Raw genomic sequence first — 19,380 nt, forward strand, 5'->3', positions numbered from 1 at the left:
TCGCTGACGCGGGAAATGGCGAATAGTACAAAATATATATATATATATATATATATATATATATATATATATATATATATATATATATATATATATGTGTGTGTGTGTGTGTGTGTGTGTGTGTGTGTGAGTGTGTGTGTGTCTGTGACATTCCACAAGATAATTTGGAGAGCCTCGTAGTCAAATTTGGAACCCTGTGTCGCGTGTTCTTCCCTCGCTCTCCCCCTCCCCAACGACCCAGACGAAAGTGTTTGAACACGTTTCAAAACTCACTTTAAAAAAAAAAAGGAAATGTTATCACTCCTTCACACGTACCCACAGCGGGCCAGGGGGGGCAGTGTGAGCCCCGTGTGTGTATATCGACTTCGAAGCCGTGAAGGATAGACTTCGTCCGTTAGGTTGGGGGGACAGTGTCATACGTCCGTGGTAATTGGTTGTTGAAGTGCCTGTCGCCCTTGGTGCGTCTCTAGTATGGTGTTTTGATTGTTGTGATACACAGTTCAAGTCTTCGGTCGGAGTTATTGCACTGATGACCAGGATAGAAATGGATGAAGTGTTCGGTAGGATTCGCGCGCCCTTTGACCTGGTTTGTTTACGTACGGTTGCTGCCAGCGCAAGTCGTCGTGCTTATGAGAATCGCACTTTGATCATTTTGGATTCATAGTTCGCCTATTTCAGGGGACAATAACTGAAGAGTCAGTTATATAACTAGGATAAGTAGATAAGTACTTAACTCGTAATTGTAATTCTGTTTATTTAACCTCTAATCCTACAGTGAAATAAATGAATGATGAACATACTCTTAGCAATTTTTCTTTTTGATTAACTCAATGATCGTAAAGTAACTTGAAGGTTAACAAGCCATCAATTGGGTCATTAGGTTCGAAAAGCCTATTGCCACAGTGTTCACCAACCATCCACCTCCCTCCCTCACCTTCTCCTTAACCCAACCCTTTGCCTCGAGCAAGTATGACCTCGAACCACTGTCTCAGCGGCGTGTGAAGCCAGGCTCTCCCACGAACTGCTGTGTCTGCAGGAGAGAGAGAGAGAGAGACTGTCTATCTACCTCCCCCTCGAGATTGGGTCATGTGGCATGTCTATCGCGTAGGAGAGCGAGATGAGGAAAATAGATGTATACACAGAAATCTCTATATACGAAAATGTAGTTGATATATATATATATATATATATATATATATATATATATATATATATATATATATATATATATCTCAGTCGTAAATGTGAATCCTACCATGATTTTCATAAGGTAATGTCGGTAGAAACTGTTGGACTCAACCCATGGTAAACCCTAAACTAGATTACAGTAAATATACATTAAAGTTTTACAGCATTACAAGAAGTATAATGACCCAGCTAAGAAGATGGGAGAAATGATACATCCTAAGCGTTCAGTAAGTGCCAAATTTGCCAGTCTTAACCGTGGGAACACGGTCATTCCGTGAGCCAGCAACGCACGCTGCTGATGACCCGAATTATGTCTCTTTAAGTTATGAAAAACCAAAATTTAATGGACTTACCCACACCAGTGCCCACTCGCCTCACACATGCATGGTAATATCCAGAAAGGTACAGTCACCAGCGGGGGGAATTTACCTACATTGGTGTCTATATATTTTCAACACTTTTATTTTCCTCTCTTGCCTTGGATTAACGAAGCTATTTTCAAGTTGTAACTGGGTATAAAACTATATCGGGTAGTTACGTTGTGCAAGCATTTCATATCGCGGCACTGATATTTAATGTTAATATATTCATATATGTAATTTTTTTTCTCCTTATTATCCTTTAGTTCACCTTCAAGAAGCACACGGAAGTGATAATCCAGAATTTGCGTAGCGACAGTGGCGAGTACCTTCCTCCACAGCGTCCCGACCCAAACTGACCTCATGTGTCGGACGAGCCCAGACCCCCACTGGGGAAAGGGCGCGCGCGAGGTGCCACTTCGTAATTTTGTTTCCCCGTGCCTACTCCACCATTATCCTCAAGATTCCTCGCCTGTCGTATCAGCGAGGTGTACTAGTTATATTTTAAGAGATTTTGTAGTGATATGTGGAATTTCGACTCGGTTACGACGGACAGAATTAGGTAGATATATACGAAGTGGCATTGATGCCGATGTGGCCAGAGTGTTTCGCTCTGGACTTGGCACATGGCGTAGAAGCCGAGGCATCTGGTCCCTTGTGTTCTGTCGCAAATTTCCCCCCTGTTCCCATCTCAGTCTACCTTACCTACACCTCAGGGGAGAATATAGACCCTCGGGAGCATACACAGTCAAGGACAAACCCACAGGCGAAGGATTAGGGGAGAAAACAGCGCCAAACATCGCGGTGGTGCGAGCGGGAACTAGTGTTTCCCCGTTGCTCGCCACGGGGCCAAATTGGCTGGCACCCGGGAACCACACGTCTATTTCTGGCTGTCTGGCTGTTCAGCGCCACCACCGCCCACCGGGGGGAAATTTCTGGCGGTTTTCGGAGTTTTCGCGGTTTTCGTGGGGCACATGTTCGAAGCGAGAGCTCGAACGGTTTCGAAGCTCCGAACTAAACTTGATTTTTTTTTCGATACTTTGACCTGGCGTGATTTTTTTTTTCATTGAGAAATTATTTCTGTACCGCCTGAGCACGACGGTACGACCCTTGAGCACGACGGTACGACCCTTGAGCCCGACGGTACGACCCTTGAGTACATAACGACCCTTGAGCACGACGGTACGACCCTTAGCACGACGATACGACCCTAGTGTTTCATGGCCTGGCCTTTCCTACCGTCTGGTTCTGGAATCGCGCCATCTTGTACTAGGGTCGTACCGTTGGGTTCTAGGGTCGTACCGTCGTTCCCAGGGGTTAACGAGTGGTCGTATATGACCTTAAATGTCCTTAACCTATGCGTGTGCAGGCGAGAGAGAGAGAGAGAGAGAGAGAGAACTAGCTCTCGGCCACAGATGAAGGGTTGCACTACATGTGGACACATTCTCTCTCTCTCTCTCTCTCTCTCTCTCTCTCTCTCTCTCTCTCTCTCTCTCTCTCTCTCTCTCTCTCTCTCTCTCTCTCTCTCTCGCGCGCTCTCTCTCTCTCTCTCTCTCTCTCTCTCTCTCTCTCTCTATCTATCTATCTATCTATCTACCTTTATCTACCTATCTCTCTATCTATCTCTCTATCTATCCATCTATCTATATCTATCTATCTATTTATCTATCTGTCTCTATCTATCTATTCATCTATCTATCTGACTATCACCCTCACACTCTCCATTTAGCTTCGTCGCCATCACCACCACACGGGTTAACGCCCACCTAAACCCATCAAAAATCCGCGGTCATGATATATCCCTCATCCGAAAATCGTTGCCACACTGCGATAGGTTTACCGTGAATGTGATACCAAAGAGCCATGTCCTCCAGCGTGGCAATACTGTGTGTGTGTGTGTGTGTGTGTGTGTGTGTGTGTGTGTGTGTATAGATGTAAACAGGGTCAAAACGCTGTTCAGGTGCGATTCGCTCATCCTGTTTTGCCAACAGAGGATTCTAATCTTCTGTAGGTGGAGGATTCAAATGGTGTCCACTTATATCTAATCCCTTATATATATATATATATATATATATATATATATATATATATATATATATATATATATATATATATATATATATAAAGGCAGCAAGTATGAATTGTGTGCATGTGTTTATATATGTATATGTCTGTTTATGTATTTATATATGTATACGTTAAAATGTATAGGTATGTATATGTGGGTGTGTGGACGTGTATGTATATACATGGGTATGTGGGTGGGTTGGGCCATTCTTTCGTCTGTTTCCTTGCGCTACCTCGCTAACGCGGGACCATTCTTTCGTCTGTTTCCTTGCGCTACCTCGCTAACGCGGGAGACAGCGACAAAGTATAATAGATAAATAATGAATATATATATTCCATCATACAACCTCGTCATAAACCATCAGGTCTTCTGTTATCTGGTTTTCCCATGTACTGCCATGCCTTCCCACATAACACCATGTACTCCCATGCCTTCCCACATAACACCATGTACTCCCATGCCTTCCCACATACACCCATGTACTCCCATGCCTTCCCATACTACACACGCCTTTCCTTCATCTGTAAATGGATGACGTACAGAAGCACATAAGGAGCAAAGGAAAAGTGTAATAAGGAAGGTACTGCATGAACCATTTATTATTATTATTATTATTATTATTATTATTATTATATTATTATTATTATTATTATTATCATCATTATTATTATTATCATTATCATCATCATCATTATTATTATCATTATCATTCACTTACCACTGTCCATATGCATAAAGATAGTTAAATGTTAATGTTAATATGCATAAAGATACTTAAATGTTAATGTTAATAATAAAGTAATTTCAAGGGAATTTGACCTTAAGAATCAAAAGTAACTGACCGGATACAAGTAAGATGATTTTAAGACCTGTAAACATATAAACAACTGCAATTGTGTTCCCCAGGTTTCTCCAGACCTCCGTGAATACTGATGAATTGTAACCGTATCTCCATAAGCACGCGGCAACTACAGTAAGTAAAAATTGTTCTTGAATTATTTTGTTGACAGGTCTTGTAACAAATGAAATTCGTGTGTGTTTGTACATGGGGGGGGGGACCTGTAGGGAAGGGAGTCTTTGTTTGTTTGTTTGTTTAGGGGGCGCTCCACAAGACAGAAACAAAGAAAGGAAGCCTTAGATTTTAATGTTATTTAGGGAGTTAACATGTTAGGGAGGGAGAGATATATATGTATATATATGTCAACTCGTGTTTTTGAAAGGGAACGAGAGAGACGAGACATACGAGGGATATATATATATATATATATATATATATATATATATATATATATATATATATATATATATATATATACATGTAATATGTGTGTAAACACACACACACACACACACACACACACACACGTAGACAATATGGCCGAGAAAGACAGATAAGCAGATGATAGACAATCGTTGCGTCACGTGATTGCTGTGTGGCCTTTGCCAACTCCTGGGTTAAGTGTGGACAGTTGTGACGTCTGCTTCCTTCCTTACACCGCTAAGCTTTTGGGACTGTTTACACCACATCTTTCCTAACACCTACCACCTTCGACGCTTGTAAAAAAAAAATAAGGGGTGGATTTATCCCCTTCCCCAGGTGCACCTAGACTGCTTTTCCTCTTTTCATCATACTGTTCTACACCCGTAGCATTATACATTTCATACAGGCCCTGGTATGGATGAGGACTTTGGTCTGTTACCAAAGCCTTCTACATATGTGTGTGTGTGTGTGTGTGTGTGTGTGTGTGGAGGTATGCAGAGCGAGAGAGTCAAGGCAAATAGTTTAGTGAGAAGGAAACGGTTGGGGGTAGAGCCTTTGCGTAATAAGATGGAGTGAAGCAAACTGGCAGGAGTTTCATAAGACTGAGGCTGAAATTCTTCGAAACTTGTGTGGCACAAGGTGAGGTGGAGGAGGATTGGTGGAATGCCTCGTTGTACCAGGGCCTGTGTACGAGGCGAGGGAGGACAAGAGTGAGGTTCCGCACACCAGAGAGACAGTATTTGAGTGTTCCTGCCACGTTGTATGTGGAGGGTTGTGATCGGGGGAGTGGTGGCCCTCACAGAGCATTATACTTGAGGGATGCAGGGGACAATGTAGCTTCCACACAGACTGGAAACAATGTAGCTTCAACACAGACTGGAAACTGTAGCTTCAACACAGACTGGAAACAATGTAGCTTCAACACAGACTGGAAACTGTAGCTTCAACACAGACTGGAAACAATGTAGCTTCAAGACTGGTATAGGACGTGCGAAAGAGGGGTATGATTTGAAGAATGTGTGTGTGTGTGTGTGTGAGAAGTGCCTAAGAGAAGCGGATGGCTTTGTATGAGGTGGTGGTTATGGATATGAAGAAAGCTTATGACTGGGTTGATGGAAATGCTTTTTTTTGGAAGGAGTTACGAATGTATGGTGTAGGAAGACAGATCAGAGAAGCAGGGACGAGCATATGTACGGAGAGTAAGGTGTGTGTGTGTGTGTGTGTGTGAGTGGGTAGGAAGAGAGGAGGGTGCTTGGCTTTTGAGGAAGGAAGGTCTGAAGATGGTAGTGAGGGAGGCACGTGCCAGGATTTTATAGAGAGGGACGGATTTGCAGTCAGTTGGAGATGAGGAGGTCAGGGATGTGTGCCAGTTGCTGTTTGCAGATGACACAGTTTCAGTGGCAGAGTCGAGTGAGAAACTGATGAAGCCGGTATCTCGCAAACTCGAAAAACAAAATGCAGACAGAAGTGTCACATTTTTCTTTTAGTACTTCATCTCTTCTTTGGCCTTGAATACCATCATCTACAGACATCTGGGCACGAGATTCGCAAGGTACCTGAAGTGGTCTAGGTCCATGTCTTGGAGTCCATATGGGTCTTGATCTGAATGAGGCGAGGCACTGATAAGAAGCAGTCACCAGATCGTGCGTTCTGAGCGCCCACTGCGCCTAGAAATCTCACGAGTTCCCACATTTTCTCGCCTCCAGGCGAGAAATTCGGGTTTTCTCCTCCTTAGAACGGTAAGAGGCAACCGTCTTTGAAGCACAGAAAAAATACATCGCTCAGAAGCGAAATTTCCAAAATGGTGCGGGAGCCAGGAAGAGTAAAAAAAGACAACGTCCTTTCCTCAAGATAGCCTGAGGTACACTGAGGCGGTATGTCTGATCTTTGTTGGTGCTCACCAACTATTCTCAGCGACCAGATGTACAATGATTTCATCCCTAGAGCGTCATATGCATCTACCCATAATAACCCTTAGTCTTGTATCACCTTTGGAAAAATGCATGCTGTAAACATGAACTTTGTGTCATGCGTTCGTTCATCATTCATTCATACTGGTAAGAAAAACAAACATAGACGAAAACCTTCATCAAATACAGGCAGCAGCTGAGATCAAAGGAATACAAGCGGGAAGGAGAAGGGAAAAAATATGAGATCTAGTTCAGAGTCTGAAATAGAGACACTGATGTTAACACGCCCACCACGCTTTACGCCGAACAAAGCGTTTGAAATCCACCCTTGTGTTGAGGTTATTGGCAACTGCCTCTCTCCCCCCCCCCCCCCACATATCCCCGCCCGTACCACCCCGGATAACCCCCCCCCCCCCCAACAATACTTCGACCATCCCTCCCTCCCCACAATACCCACTCTAGCCTCTCCCCCTGATAACCTCCCCTAGAGCCGCCTACCCTCCGGGGATCAGATAGCCTAGCTTGACACGGGGGGTAGGGTAGATGCTCTCCCCTGGCAGGCCTGTGCAGCGAGCGCGGGCTAGACTAACCAGAGCCTAGCGGTGGGAGGAGCCAATTTGCATTATTGCCAATGGAGCGTCGGTGCGGTGGGTTTGGTGGTGGTATTGAAAGTATATTCGGTTGGGTTAGGTTAGATCAGGTGGTTGATTTCAGTGGTTAGGTGTGTGAATGTGACTATATCCAAGAATCGAGCTAAATTTCCCAGGTTCCTTCATAATATTGGCAAAGATTTTTTCCCCGGAGGCGCAGTGATGTCAACTTTCAGCTGTTTCAGCACATAGCATAATGTCATGTAGCGGAGTTAGCATTAATCATGTTCTGCTATATATAGCAATAGTAATGGGTTGTAACGTCGTGCTCAGAGGGTCGTATCGCCGTGCTTGAGGCGAGGGGGGGAGGTCGTTCCATCGTACTGAAAGGGTCATGGGTCGAATCGACGTACTCAAAGAGTCGTCCCGTCGTACTCAAGGAGTCGACCCGTCGTACTCAAGGAGTCGACCCGTCGTACTCAGGGAGTCGTACCGTCGTGCTCAAAGGGTCGTCTCGTCGTACTCAGTGGGTCGTCCCGTCGTGCTCAAAGGGTCGTCTCGTCGTACTCAAGGAGTCGTCCCGTCTTGCTCAAAGGGTCGACCCGTCGTGCTCAAGGACTCGTACCGTCGTACTCAAAGGGTCGTCTCGTCGTACTCAAGAGGTCGTACCGTCGTGCTCAAAGGGTCGTCTCGTCGTACTCAAGAGGTCATACCGTCGTGCTCAAAGGGTCGTCTCGTCGTACTCAAGAGGTCGTACCGTCTTGCTCAAAGGGTCGTCCCGTCGTGTTCAAGGGGTCGTCCCGTCGCGTAGTCGTTCTGAAGGACATAATTAGAGAAAGTTGAATTTCTAAGAACTGGCCACTGAAGTGGCCAGTGCTGCCAAAATGAGGTAAAACTGGCTCGGAAATATATGCTTTTTCGTTTCATTTTATGTCCACCTTCGACGTGTTCCTTCCCTGGTTCATTTAACTGTTTGTGTTGGGGTCACGCACGCTGTGAGGAGTGAGGGGAAGAAGAGAACTGAAATTAGAATGGCAATTCAAAGTCACGAACTCATTAACTGAAAAATAGAAAACTACCCATTAAGGATAAGTTATGTATATATATATATATATATATATATATATATATATATATATATATATATATATATATATATATATGTATGGGTGTTCTCTCCCTACATCTTTCGAAGTGTGTGTGTGTGTGTGTGTGTGTGCTACTGGTTATCCATCTCTCTATGCCTGAGTGCGAAATGATCAGTTAGTCGATGAGAATCATTGCAGAAGAGTGAGAGTGAAGTGCAACATGAAGCAAGATGCTTTTGCTAACATTCTTTACAGAATATGTTGCTATACTTCAGTGTATAGTAATAATAATGGTAATAATGATAATGATGATAACTAATGGTAATTGTAATAATGATAATAATAATATCAATGATAACAAAAATGATAATGATAACAGTAATGATGATAATAACAATAATGATAATAGTAATGATAATAATGATAATAATAATAATAATAATAATAATAATAATGATAATAATAATGATGATGATAATGATAATAATAATAATAATGATGATGATAATAATAGTAGTAGTAATAAATGGTCGACTGTGTTTACTGCAACATGTGTGTGTGTGTGTGTGTGTGCAGTAAGGCTTCCCCACCACCCAGCTGACTCTCCTCCTCCTACACCACCAACATCAACACTCCCGCCACCACCACCAACTGCACCGCCTCATACAACAGGGAGATTGTGAAGGGGAAAGTCGGCTGGAGGTGGAAGTCGTATTGATGGTAGAGAGAGAGAGAGAGAGAGAGAGAGAGAGAGAGAGAGAGAGAGAGAGAGAGAGTGGTGAATTGTAATCATTCACGGTTTGTTCCTTAGGCTGTAATTGAAATGACTTGTAATCATTCACAGTTAGTTCCTGAGACTGTAATTGAAATGCCCTGGTTTGTTAACCCTTAGATTTCGTTTGCCTTCTGTACGGCATCTGTGCACTGCTCACATATCATACATGGTCATCAGAAGTCGTATATACTGGCATTCATGTCATACATGGTCATCAGAAGTCGTATATACTGGCATTCATGTCATACATGGTCATCAGAAGTCGTATATACTGGCATTCATGTCATACATGGTCATCAGAAGTCGTATATACTGGCATTCATGTCATACATGGTCATCAGAAGTCGTATATACTGGCATTCATGTCATACATGGTCATCAGAAGTCGTATATACTGGCATTCATGTCATACATGGTCATCAGAAGTCGTATATACTGGCATTCATGTCATACATGGTCATCAGAAGTCGTATATACTGGCATTCATGTCATACATGGTCATCAGAAGTCGTATATACTGGCATTCATGTCATACATGGTCATCAGAAGTCGTATATACTGGCATTCATGTCATACATGGTCATCAGAAGTCGTATATACTGGCATTCATGTCATACATGGTCATCAGAAGTCGTATGTATACTGGCATTCATGTCATACATGGTCATCAGAAGTCGTATATACTGGCATTCATGTCATACATGGTCATCAGAAGTCGTATATACTGGCATTCATGTCATACATGGTCATCAGAAGTCGTATATACTGGCATTCATGTCATACATGGTCATCAGAAGTCGTATGTATACTGTAGCTTGCCTTCAGGTTTTTCGTCACTGTTGTGTCAAACTCTACGCTTATACAATAGACATAAGCTTTCATCTGGCCACCTGTGTTGAGAGCAGCCCATTCCACTTCACTACATCATCCTGCACTTTATACACACCTTCGGTATCCATCGACGATGTATTATTACCCTTTAGCATCGCCTGCAAAATTGTTGGATATATTTCATTGCAAGTTGCTTGTCAGTGTTGTTGTTAAGTTGTATGAGAGAGATGACGGGTCCCAGGACCGATCCCTGTGGCACACCACTTGTTACGTCCAACAATCGCTTACGGCCCGTCAACCAATTGCCCTCCTCCCGTCTTTACCAGGTAGATACACTGGAACTTTTCCAGAATGTGGAACTTTATCGAATGCTTTTAGAAACTGTCAGTGGATGACATCACCCGTTTCACCGAGACGCTACAAGCATTCAAATGATTACGACTGTTAGACGTGAACGATGGCGTCGAAAACCACGCAAAGAGTCGCTGATTAAATGGTAATCCTCAAGTAAGCCATTCTGGTTTATTTTTTTTTTAAATCACCTGGAGAGAGAGAGAGAGAGAGAGAGAGAGAGAGAGAGAGAGAGAGAGAGAGAGAGAGAGAGAGAGAGAGAGTGATGAGGGAGGGAGGAAGGAAGAGAGGAGCCTCCTCCTGAGCGTGGTCGCGTCTGTTCCACCGGTGCTCGGGTTACAGACATCCGGTGAAGCGCGTGGGAGAGGCAGCCAGGATGAAAGAGGGAGAGACTGGAACACAAGGGAAGGAGAGAGAGAGAGAGAGAGAGAGAGAGAGAGAGAGAGAGAGAAGAGAGAGAGAGAGAGAGAGAGAGAGAGAGAGAGAGAGAGAGAGAGAGAAGATAACTGAGGTGATAAGGTATAAACGAGTAATGGCGTTGAGGAGATGTGTGTGAGTGGAAGAAAGCAAAAGAGGAAGAAATAGCAAGCGTTAGAAAGATGTATGAACACACACACACACACACACACACACACACAATCGCATGTTTACCAAATGGCGTCCCAGCTTCGTCTCTTCGATGTATATCAACTGACTGTTATATTTCTTTCTTGTGTCTCCCCTGATGATGTGATTATTACACGAAACTGCACTTGGGAACTTATCGTGTTTCATTTTCCACATGGACTCACGCGCAAAATTGTGATCCTTTCCAATATATATATATATATATATATATATATATATATATATATATATATATATATATATATATATATATATATATATATATATTCGAGCAGGGAATCCCTGGTGTATTGCAAGGGGAAAGAGAAAATTTAGCTGAGTGAGAGAGCTTGTACGTTTGTGGTTGTGAGGAGGGTGTGGGGACGACGGAGGTGTGTGGGAGAGTGTGTTAAGTGGTGGCCGAAACAGAAGAGGAATGTCTGGCCAGGATTTGCCCCATCCGTATGTATGTACAGTGTTGGTTTAATGGCTATGGCAACTCTCAGAAGGCCAGGACAACTCTCTCTAGACCATGGCAACTCTCAGGAGGCTCAGGCAACACTCATAAGACCATGTCATCTCTCAGGAATAACTGAGGAGCAGTTGGGGAAATAGATATTAGGCTACGCCTAGCTGTCGAGTCGTCCTAATTTCCCCGTCTGCTTATGTATGGCCATGTTTGGGGTTCCCAGGGCGTGACAGACTAGTGTTATGCATTCCTGGGGGATCCAACACCGGAGGGATCTTTAACCTTCGTTCCAGTCCTCTTGTGACGAATTGCTCTCTCTCTCTCTCTCTCTCTCTCTCTCTCTCTCTCTCTCTCTCTTTCGTGGGGTGATGTAACTACGAGTTTTACTACGGAAGCTGATCGTAGTGAGTTTAAAAGCTTCTGACGTAAGACATGGAGTTCATTTCTCATGACCCTACGAAACCTGTCTGACATATCCAGTATCGTATACAAACGTAAGAAAAAAAAATGAAAAGCGTCTGATTCCATCCCACTGAGAATGATATTGGATTCTCTTGCCATGTTGTTAACACGTTATATAGGATCTCGACCCCTTTTACTGTTCTGTGCCTGTCATATCAAGACATCTGGATGCTTTCCTTAGCCATCTTCCCCATTGCACGTCACTTTTGAACTCGTTATCCACTTCCTAACATACCCTTATGCCCCTCCTGTACAAGGGTGACCTCCAGCCTGATTCGCTGCTCTTAAACTGACCATTTACGGCTGGGGGATGTGTAGAAAGGTCCTGGAGATTGGCCTGCCTCGTCCACTACGGTCTTTGCAAAGTCTCTTTGCTCCGGTTGTCTTAATCCAGCCACACTGTTGCTCGCTGCCTCCCATGCCTTGAAGATGGCTGGCTGGCGCATCGTCTGTATTCTCGACATTGTACATGTTGAAGCTCCTTTGCTTTGCTCTTTTTTTTATATCTCTTTTATTTAAACCATTCTTCCTCCTCTTTCTTTAACCTTTTCCTCAGTACTTAAGCTTAGAGATGGCCATGTCCTTACGCACTCAATGTAAATTTTACAACACTTTTTAACACAGTGCCCTTTTCTGGCTTACTCTGTGTGTGTGTGTGTGTGTAATGTGATTGCTGTGTATTATGGTGTGAGAATGTAATGCTATCTTTGCCCCGTCTCCAAATAGATATGTACAAACATGACCTTACTCTTAAGTGTATATCTACACACTGTGTGGGTGTGTAGAAAAAGTCAACGTTTGACCTTCCACATAACAATTAGGTCAGAGATCATTATGGTAAGGAGGGTGTAGTAGTAATGATGTCCATATCAGTCTTTAAGATGAGGGTATAGCGAAGAAGAGTATATAGTGATCATCAGATGAACTTATCTGAAAAATCTGTTGGCATTGCGAAGATGAGACATAGTGAAGGTAAAGATATAGTGATGATAAAAGGGATAGCGAGGATGAGTTATATTCTGAGATTGAAATAATTTTCACCGTCAAAAAAAAAAGACATTGTATTCCCCATTTTCTACCAAAATTTCGACTTTTTCCAAATACGTAATTTTTTTTTTTTTTTGATAGTATTCCTAACACGAACACACTCCATTTTCTTCACCACATCCGCTGCATATATAGAGCGGAATGAAACGTGTGAGGGGAAAGAGATGAAGGGGAAACAAAAATAATGACGTGAGGGGAGAGGGACAGATAACAAGATTGAAATAAAAAAAACAAATGCACCGAAATAATTCTTACCAAGTTAGAGAAATTCTAATCATCTGAACTAAATGATTTTACATGGTTATATATCACAGAATTTTCCCTATTTCAACCTTATTTAGATGGGGGTAACTTTAGATTTTTGCTATCCTACGAGAGTAGCAATACAAGCAGAATGAGTGATCATAGATCATCTTAATGAAGGCGTTTCCAATTTGTCATATTGTGGCGGTTAACAAGTTAACTGGCAGTTGATATGTAAAGGCCCAAAAGAACCAACCAGTCAGTCAACCGAGATGACGCAAGAGTAGCAAAGATGTAATTGGCAGTAGCGTATGATCATCACATTTTTGCGTTCGTTAAAGGTGCTACAGTTGGGAGTTGAAGACACATATGGGTTGGGAGTGAATGTAAATTTCGTTGGATATATTGGGATATGGCAGCCAGTAGGGCTGTGGTGCCTGACCCCCAACATATAAACACAGGGCAGGATATGTGCGAGGTGATTTCCACCCCCTCGCCAGGCAGACCCAGTGTGGCACACGCCCTTAGTCATGATTTGGCATCCATGTGTAGTCTGAGTTTTACCACAGTTATCACTTACGAAATTCAGTTCCTGTCGACCTCTGGAAGGTCATTCGACCTGCGAAGGTCACTCGACCTCCGATGGTTACTCGAACTGTGAAGGTCACTTGATCTGCGAAGGTCACTCGACCTACGATGGTCACTCGAACTGTGAAGGTCACTTGATCTGTGAAGGTCACTCGACCTGTGAAGTCACTCGACCTGCAATGGTTACTCGACCTGTGAAGGTCACTCGACCTGTGAAGGTCACTCGAACTGTGAAGGTCACTTGACCTACGATGGTCACTCGACCTACGAATGTCATTCGACCCTTCGAGGTCACTCGACCTGTGAAGTCACTCGACCTGTGAAGGTCACTCGACCTGTGGTGGTCACTCGTGACCCGTAAAGGTCACTTAACCTCTGAAGGTCACTGGAATAGAATTCATCTTAGAAACAAACTTACAGGTCGAATTAGAGATATCTTCGTGTAGAAAATAGAGACTTTGATCTTCAGTTAATTAATCTTTTCAAGTGATGTGAAAGAAAACGGGAGATGGGTGTTTTCTTTCTCTTTTGTGCATTTCTGTTCCCTGGAGAGCTTCTAAGAAGAATAGACAACATGTAATACCGAGAAAACTGAAAGATGATATTCAAGCGCTACTTCTCTCTCACCGTTTTCTATATTATCTGCATTTTCTTTACAAAGGAAGAAAATGTATTTAGGGCGTTCATTAGCCGTAATATGATAACATACATAGTATGTTTTCCTGGTTAAATGTAAGAGAAAATGTTAAAGTGTTTATTGTTTGTGGGTGGCGTGGCTAGCAGTGATACCGCCGGCCCACAGTCAGACCAGCTGTTCATCATCCTGTTCTGGTGTCGGTCAATAAAAAGACACCTGGCTGCAGTATATATATATATATATATATATATATATATATATATATATATATATATATATGTGTGTGTGTGTGCGCGCGCGCGCGCCACTTCTTTCTAGAGTACAGGAAGGTCGTCTCTCCCCTTCCCACTCATTGAGGGAGAGGGGAGCACTCCCCTCTCTTCCCACTCACTTAGGGAGAGGGGAGAGTATCATTAAGTGAGAGCCAGGGAGTGTTTTGAGGGAGGCGTGTTTATAAATATCGCATGAAATGTTTTCCCCTGTTATGAGTGTGCATCGTAGCCTTGTATATATATATATATATATATATATATATATATTTATTCATTGATTATGTTTATATATTGGCCATTTCCCGCGTTAGCGAGGTAGCGTCAAGAACAGATGACTGAGCCTTAGCGGGAAAAATCCTCACTTGGCCCCCTTATATGTTCTCTTTTTTTGGAAGAGTAGAGTAGGAGGGGAGGATTTCCAGCCCCCCGCTTCCTGCCCTTTTAGTCACCTTCTACGACACGCAGGGAATACGTGGGAAGTATTCTTTCTCCCCCAGCCTCAGGGATGATATATATATATATATATATATATATATATAGTTGTGTGTCTTTACGTGTATTTGCTTACAAATACATTCACCACACTACCCACCTTGTATCAGACGTGATCAGAGGTGAAGACGATAGATTACCTGGTCTCTCATTGACTTTGAGTGTCGCGCAAAGAAAAGCGGAGACCAAAACAAAAGACTTAAAACATGGCCACTCTACATTTGTCTCTTCATAAACAAAAGCCAGAACAAGGGACCATGGCGTCTGCCTTGCTTTTTTTTTCTCTCTCTCTCTCTTGGCCACATCAATAAAAGACTGGGAATGCACTAATTGCATTCCTCCACCGGTCAACAAAATAAGAGACTTGGGAAAGAATTTTCTTTTGTGCGTGTGTGTGTGTGTGTGTGTGTGTGTGTGTGTGTGTGTGTGTGTGTGTCATCCCGACCGCGTCTTGATGCTTGTGTGTGTGTGTGTGTGTGTGTGTGTGTGTGTGTGTGTGTGTGTGTGTAGTATACCTCTGGTGAGGAGAAAGGGAGATAAAAGTGCCTGATGTCCTTGAACACGACGGTACGATAGCCCTGAGCACGACGGTACGATAGCCCTGAGCACGACGGTACGATAACCTTGAGCACGACGGTACGATAGCCTTGAACACGACGGTACGATAGCCCTGAGCACGACGGTACGATAGCCCTGAGCACGACGGTACGATAACCTTGAGCTCGACGGTACGATAACCTTGAACACGACGGTACGATAACCTTGAACACGACGGCACGATAACCTGACCCATGATGGTCAGGTCACAGGTCAAACCATTCTGCCTTACAGTTATTGTTGTACCGTCGCGCTCATGGGTCGTACGTTCATCCTCAAAGGGTCGTACCGTCGTGCTCAAGGGTCGTGCTCACTGGTCGTCCTTATTGAACTCAAAAGGGTCGTCCCTTTGTCCTCAAAGGGTCGTTCCGTCGTGCTCAAAGGGAGGGTCGTACCGTTGCGCTTAAAGGGGCGGGGCGGGGGAGGAAAGAAGAAAGAAAACGGGCGAGGGGAACCCTGAGACAAGAGACCCCCCCACCCCACCACACACCCACCCACCCCAACCCACCCCACACCCCCCAACCCCAACCCACCACACCCCCCAACACCCCCCACACCCCCCACCCCCCGTAAGTAACAGGAGCCGAGCGGAAAGTGCTTGCATCCCCCCCTCTACCACCCCCCCTTGGGGGAGGGGGGGAGGGAATCAAGACAAGTGCATCCTTACCGCATCATGAGAGTGGGGGGGAGGGGGGGCAGTCCCCCCTGGGAGTGGGGGGCGGGGGGTTTCCCGGGGGGGGCCCCCAGGTGGGGGGGCAGCACTGGTTGGCGATCCCAGACCGGGTCGCCGCCCAGGGTCGAGAGCGCATATATATGTATATATATATATATATATATATATATATATATATATATATATATATATATATATATGTATATATATATATGTATATATGGCGTAGGTTCGAAGCCTGGTTTACGGCAGTCGGTGCACAGTCAGGCCCAGTTGTTCATCCAACTCCTTAGGGGTTGGTCGCTACGGCACCGAGGGAGAGTCTCCGTTTCCCTGCTGCTGGATGTAGCGCAGCCTCGGACTGAAGAAAGTTTTCGAAAAAAGTTCAGTGCAAAATCAGTAACTGTAAATAGAAAAAAAATATATTTTTTTTTATATGTGAATTACATTTATAGTGATTACTGACTTTGAACATTACATTTTCTAGATTTGTTTACCCAGATAAATGATAACTATAATTCGTCAGAATCACCTATTAACTTTGAATTAATTAGTGATGGAATGATAGAATGCTTAGAAAAGAAGCTTTCGTATACTTTTTATGAAATGGGTTATTGTCGTCATTAGCTCCGGGTTGTGATGGGTCAAGCCCACAGCCACCAGAGGGCAACCCAACCCCCGTTGTTTCCCGCCACATCATTTTCACAATCTTCCTAATTAACCTAATTTTTTTTTAACCCTTTCGTCTCGTCTCTTAACCCTTCTGTCACATAAAATTTTACATTATTTTTTTTCTAATATTTACCGTATTATTGGCTTTGATTTCTGACTAATTAACGGAGAAAATATGTTATATATGTTAATGATACTCGTTAGGTTAATTACATGGGTGTATGTAGTGTGTGTGGGGGAGGGAGTGGATTAATTTCAGAGCGACGTAATCTGACCCTTGTGGCCGAGAGCGATGGCGGCGAAAGTACTGGAACGGGAGGCTGGTAGGCTGTAATTCGAGCGGTGCAAACTCGCACTCTTCTAAAACCAGAATTTCACACGCAGATCCGTTAAATACCTTAGAATAACTAACTGAAAAATATATAGCGATGAAATAGAATATATAATTCACGATTTGGATTATGGAAACTGTTGTTATAAAGGAGAAATACTCGGAAACAAAAGAAAATTGCGAGAAGAAAGATGGCGGCGATACTCATCTTTTTTTCCCGCCACGATTGCATCGGTTATGCTAATGGCCGGGGTGGTGATAGACGATCTCCGTGACCAGTTCCCCCCGCGGTTCGGTATCGCTCTTCATCGCCGGCGCTGAAGGCCAGCCAGCCATGCGGGAGATGGGCGATCGCTCCACCGGATATCTCCGTTTCTAAGGCTTTTTGTCAACATGAATTTCTCTATCCATTTTTTTTTCTTTTTCTTCTTTTTTTACATCGGATTCGTTGAGGATCATGCTTCCCAGTCGTTTACGGAGATTCGAGATGGTTCTCTTGTAAATGGCGACTGATTTACAGTTAACTAGGTCGCGATTTTATATTTACAAAATCATTTAGCATCTTGCGTAAACAGACGAGTGGAGAGAGGTTTGGAGTTTAAATCTTTTACACTTTTACGGTAAAAACAAGTCGAATTTTCATAGTAAACCTTTATTTTACGTTTTTTTTTTAAGATTACTTAAGGTAATGTGACATCTTTGACACTTTAAGCCGTAAAACAGTCGAATTTTCGTAATAAATCGTTAATTTACGTTTTTTTTGGAAGATTATATATATAAGGTAAACTGAGGAAGATGGAAGCTTGTGCTTACACAGTTACTTCCACAACCTGGAGGTTCCAACATTACTCCGAATTGCTGGACCCGGTTGACGCTGATTGGATGAATTACGAGGACTTTGACGCTGATTGGACGAATTACGAGCACTTTGACGCTGATTGGACGAATTACGAGCACTTTAACGCTGATTGGACGAATTACGAGCACTTTGACGCCGATTGGACGAGATTCTCAATACGTCGATGAGGAGTGGAGGAAAATGGAAGTATGTTAACTATGATTGGGTGAAAATACTAACGTCTTGACGCTGATTGGATGAAGATCCCTGTGATTCCACGGACATCGTGTATCTTGACGAGTTCTTGAAGTATTGATAGTTTGCTGTGTCATTAGCTGACACCACAGGGTTGTTTGCTGTAAGCTCACAGCACATTGTAGTCTCTGTATATATATATATATATATATATATATATATATATATATATATATATATATATATATTCCTTTGAGTCCATGGGGAAAATGAAACACGATAAGTTCACAAGTGCACTTTCGTGTAATAATCACATCATCAGGGGAGAGACAAGAGAGAAATAACAGTCAGTTGATATACATCGAAGAGACGTGTGTGTGTATATATATATATATATATATATATATATATATATATATATATATATATATATATATATAACCACTCAAGTACTTCCTCCAAAAATCGTAAATACTTTTCCATGTCTCTCCAATTTCCCTCCCGTTAATCCCTTTATATTTCAATTAAGCCACCGGCCTTGATGTGCTGGGTTTTTTTTTTTTTTTTTTTTTTTTTTTTTTTTTTTCAAAGGAAGGAACAGAGAAGGGGGCTGGATGAGGATGTTTCCTCAGAGGCCCAGTCCTCTGTTCTTAACGCTACCTCGCTGACGCGGGAAATGGCGAATAGTATGAAAAAAAAAAAAAAAAAATATATATATATATATATATATATATATATATATATATATATATATATATATATATATATATATATATATAAGTAACTAGTTAGACGAGAGGGCTGTGTGGGCCAGTCTGACCACAGGAGGTCATAACT

The 19,380-nt window shown here is 43.0% G+C and overlaps 1 protein-coding gene and 1 long non-coding RNA gene across 6 annotated transcripts in view; one reads left to right on the forward strand and one right to left on the reverse strand.

The window, feature by feature from the left end:
* Positions 1-1,911, reverse strand: part of LOC139767330 (irregular chiasm C-roughest protein-like) — a 97,610-nt gene extending 95,699 nt beyond the window's left edge. For 2 of the 5 annotated variants that reach the window (XM_071696647.1, XM_071696645.1), the window contains exon 1: positions 1,542-1,911. The gene's annotated coding sequence lies outside the window, so the exon portion shown is untranslated. The remainder of the gene's footprint in view (positions 1-1,541) is intronic. The other 3 variants (XM_071696649.1, XM_071696648.1, XM_071696646.1) reach the window with 2 other exon arrangements.
* The window catches only part of LOC139767331 (uncharacterized), a 137,508-nt gene extending 132,919 nt beyond the window's left edge, over positions 1-4,589 (forward strand). The window contains exon 3 of the long non-coding RNA XR_011717038.1: positions 4,522-4,589. This is a non-coding gene — a long non-coding RNA (uncharacterized lncRNA). The remainder of the gene's footprint in view (positions 1-4,521) is intronic.
* The last annotated feature ends 14,791 nt before the right edge of the window (positions 4,590-19,380 follow it).

This window comes from Panulirus ornatus, chromosome 59, assembly GCF_036320965.1.
Source record: "Panulirus ornatus isolate Po-2019 chromosome 59, ASM3632096v1, whole genome shotgun sequence".
Classification (NCBI taxonomy): domain Eukaryota; kingdom Metazoa; phylum Arthropoda; class Malacostraca; order Decapoda; family Palinuridae; genus Panulirus; species Panulirus ornatus.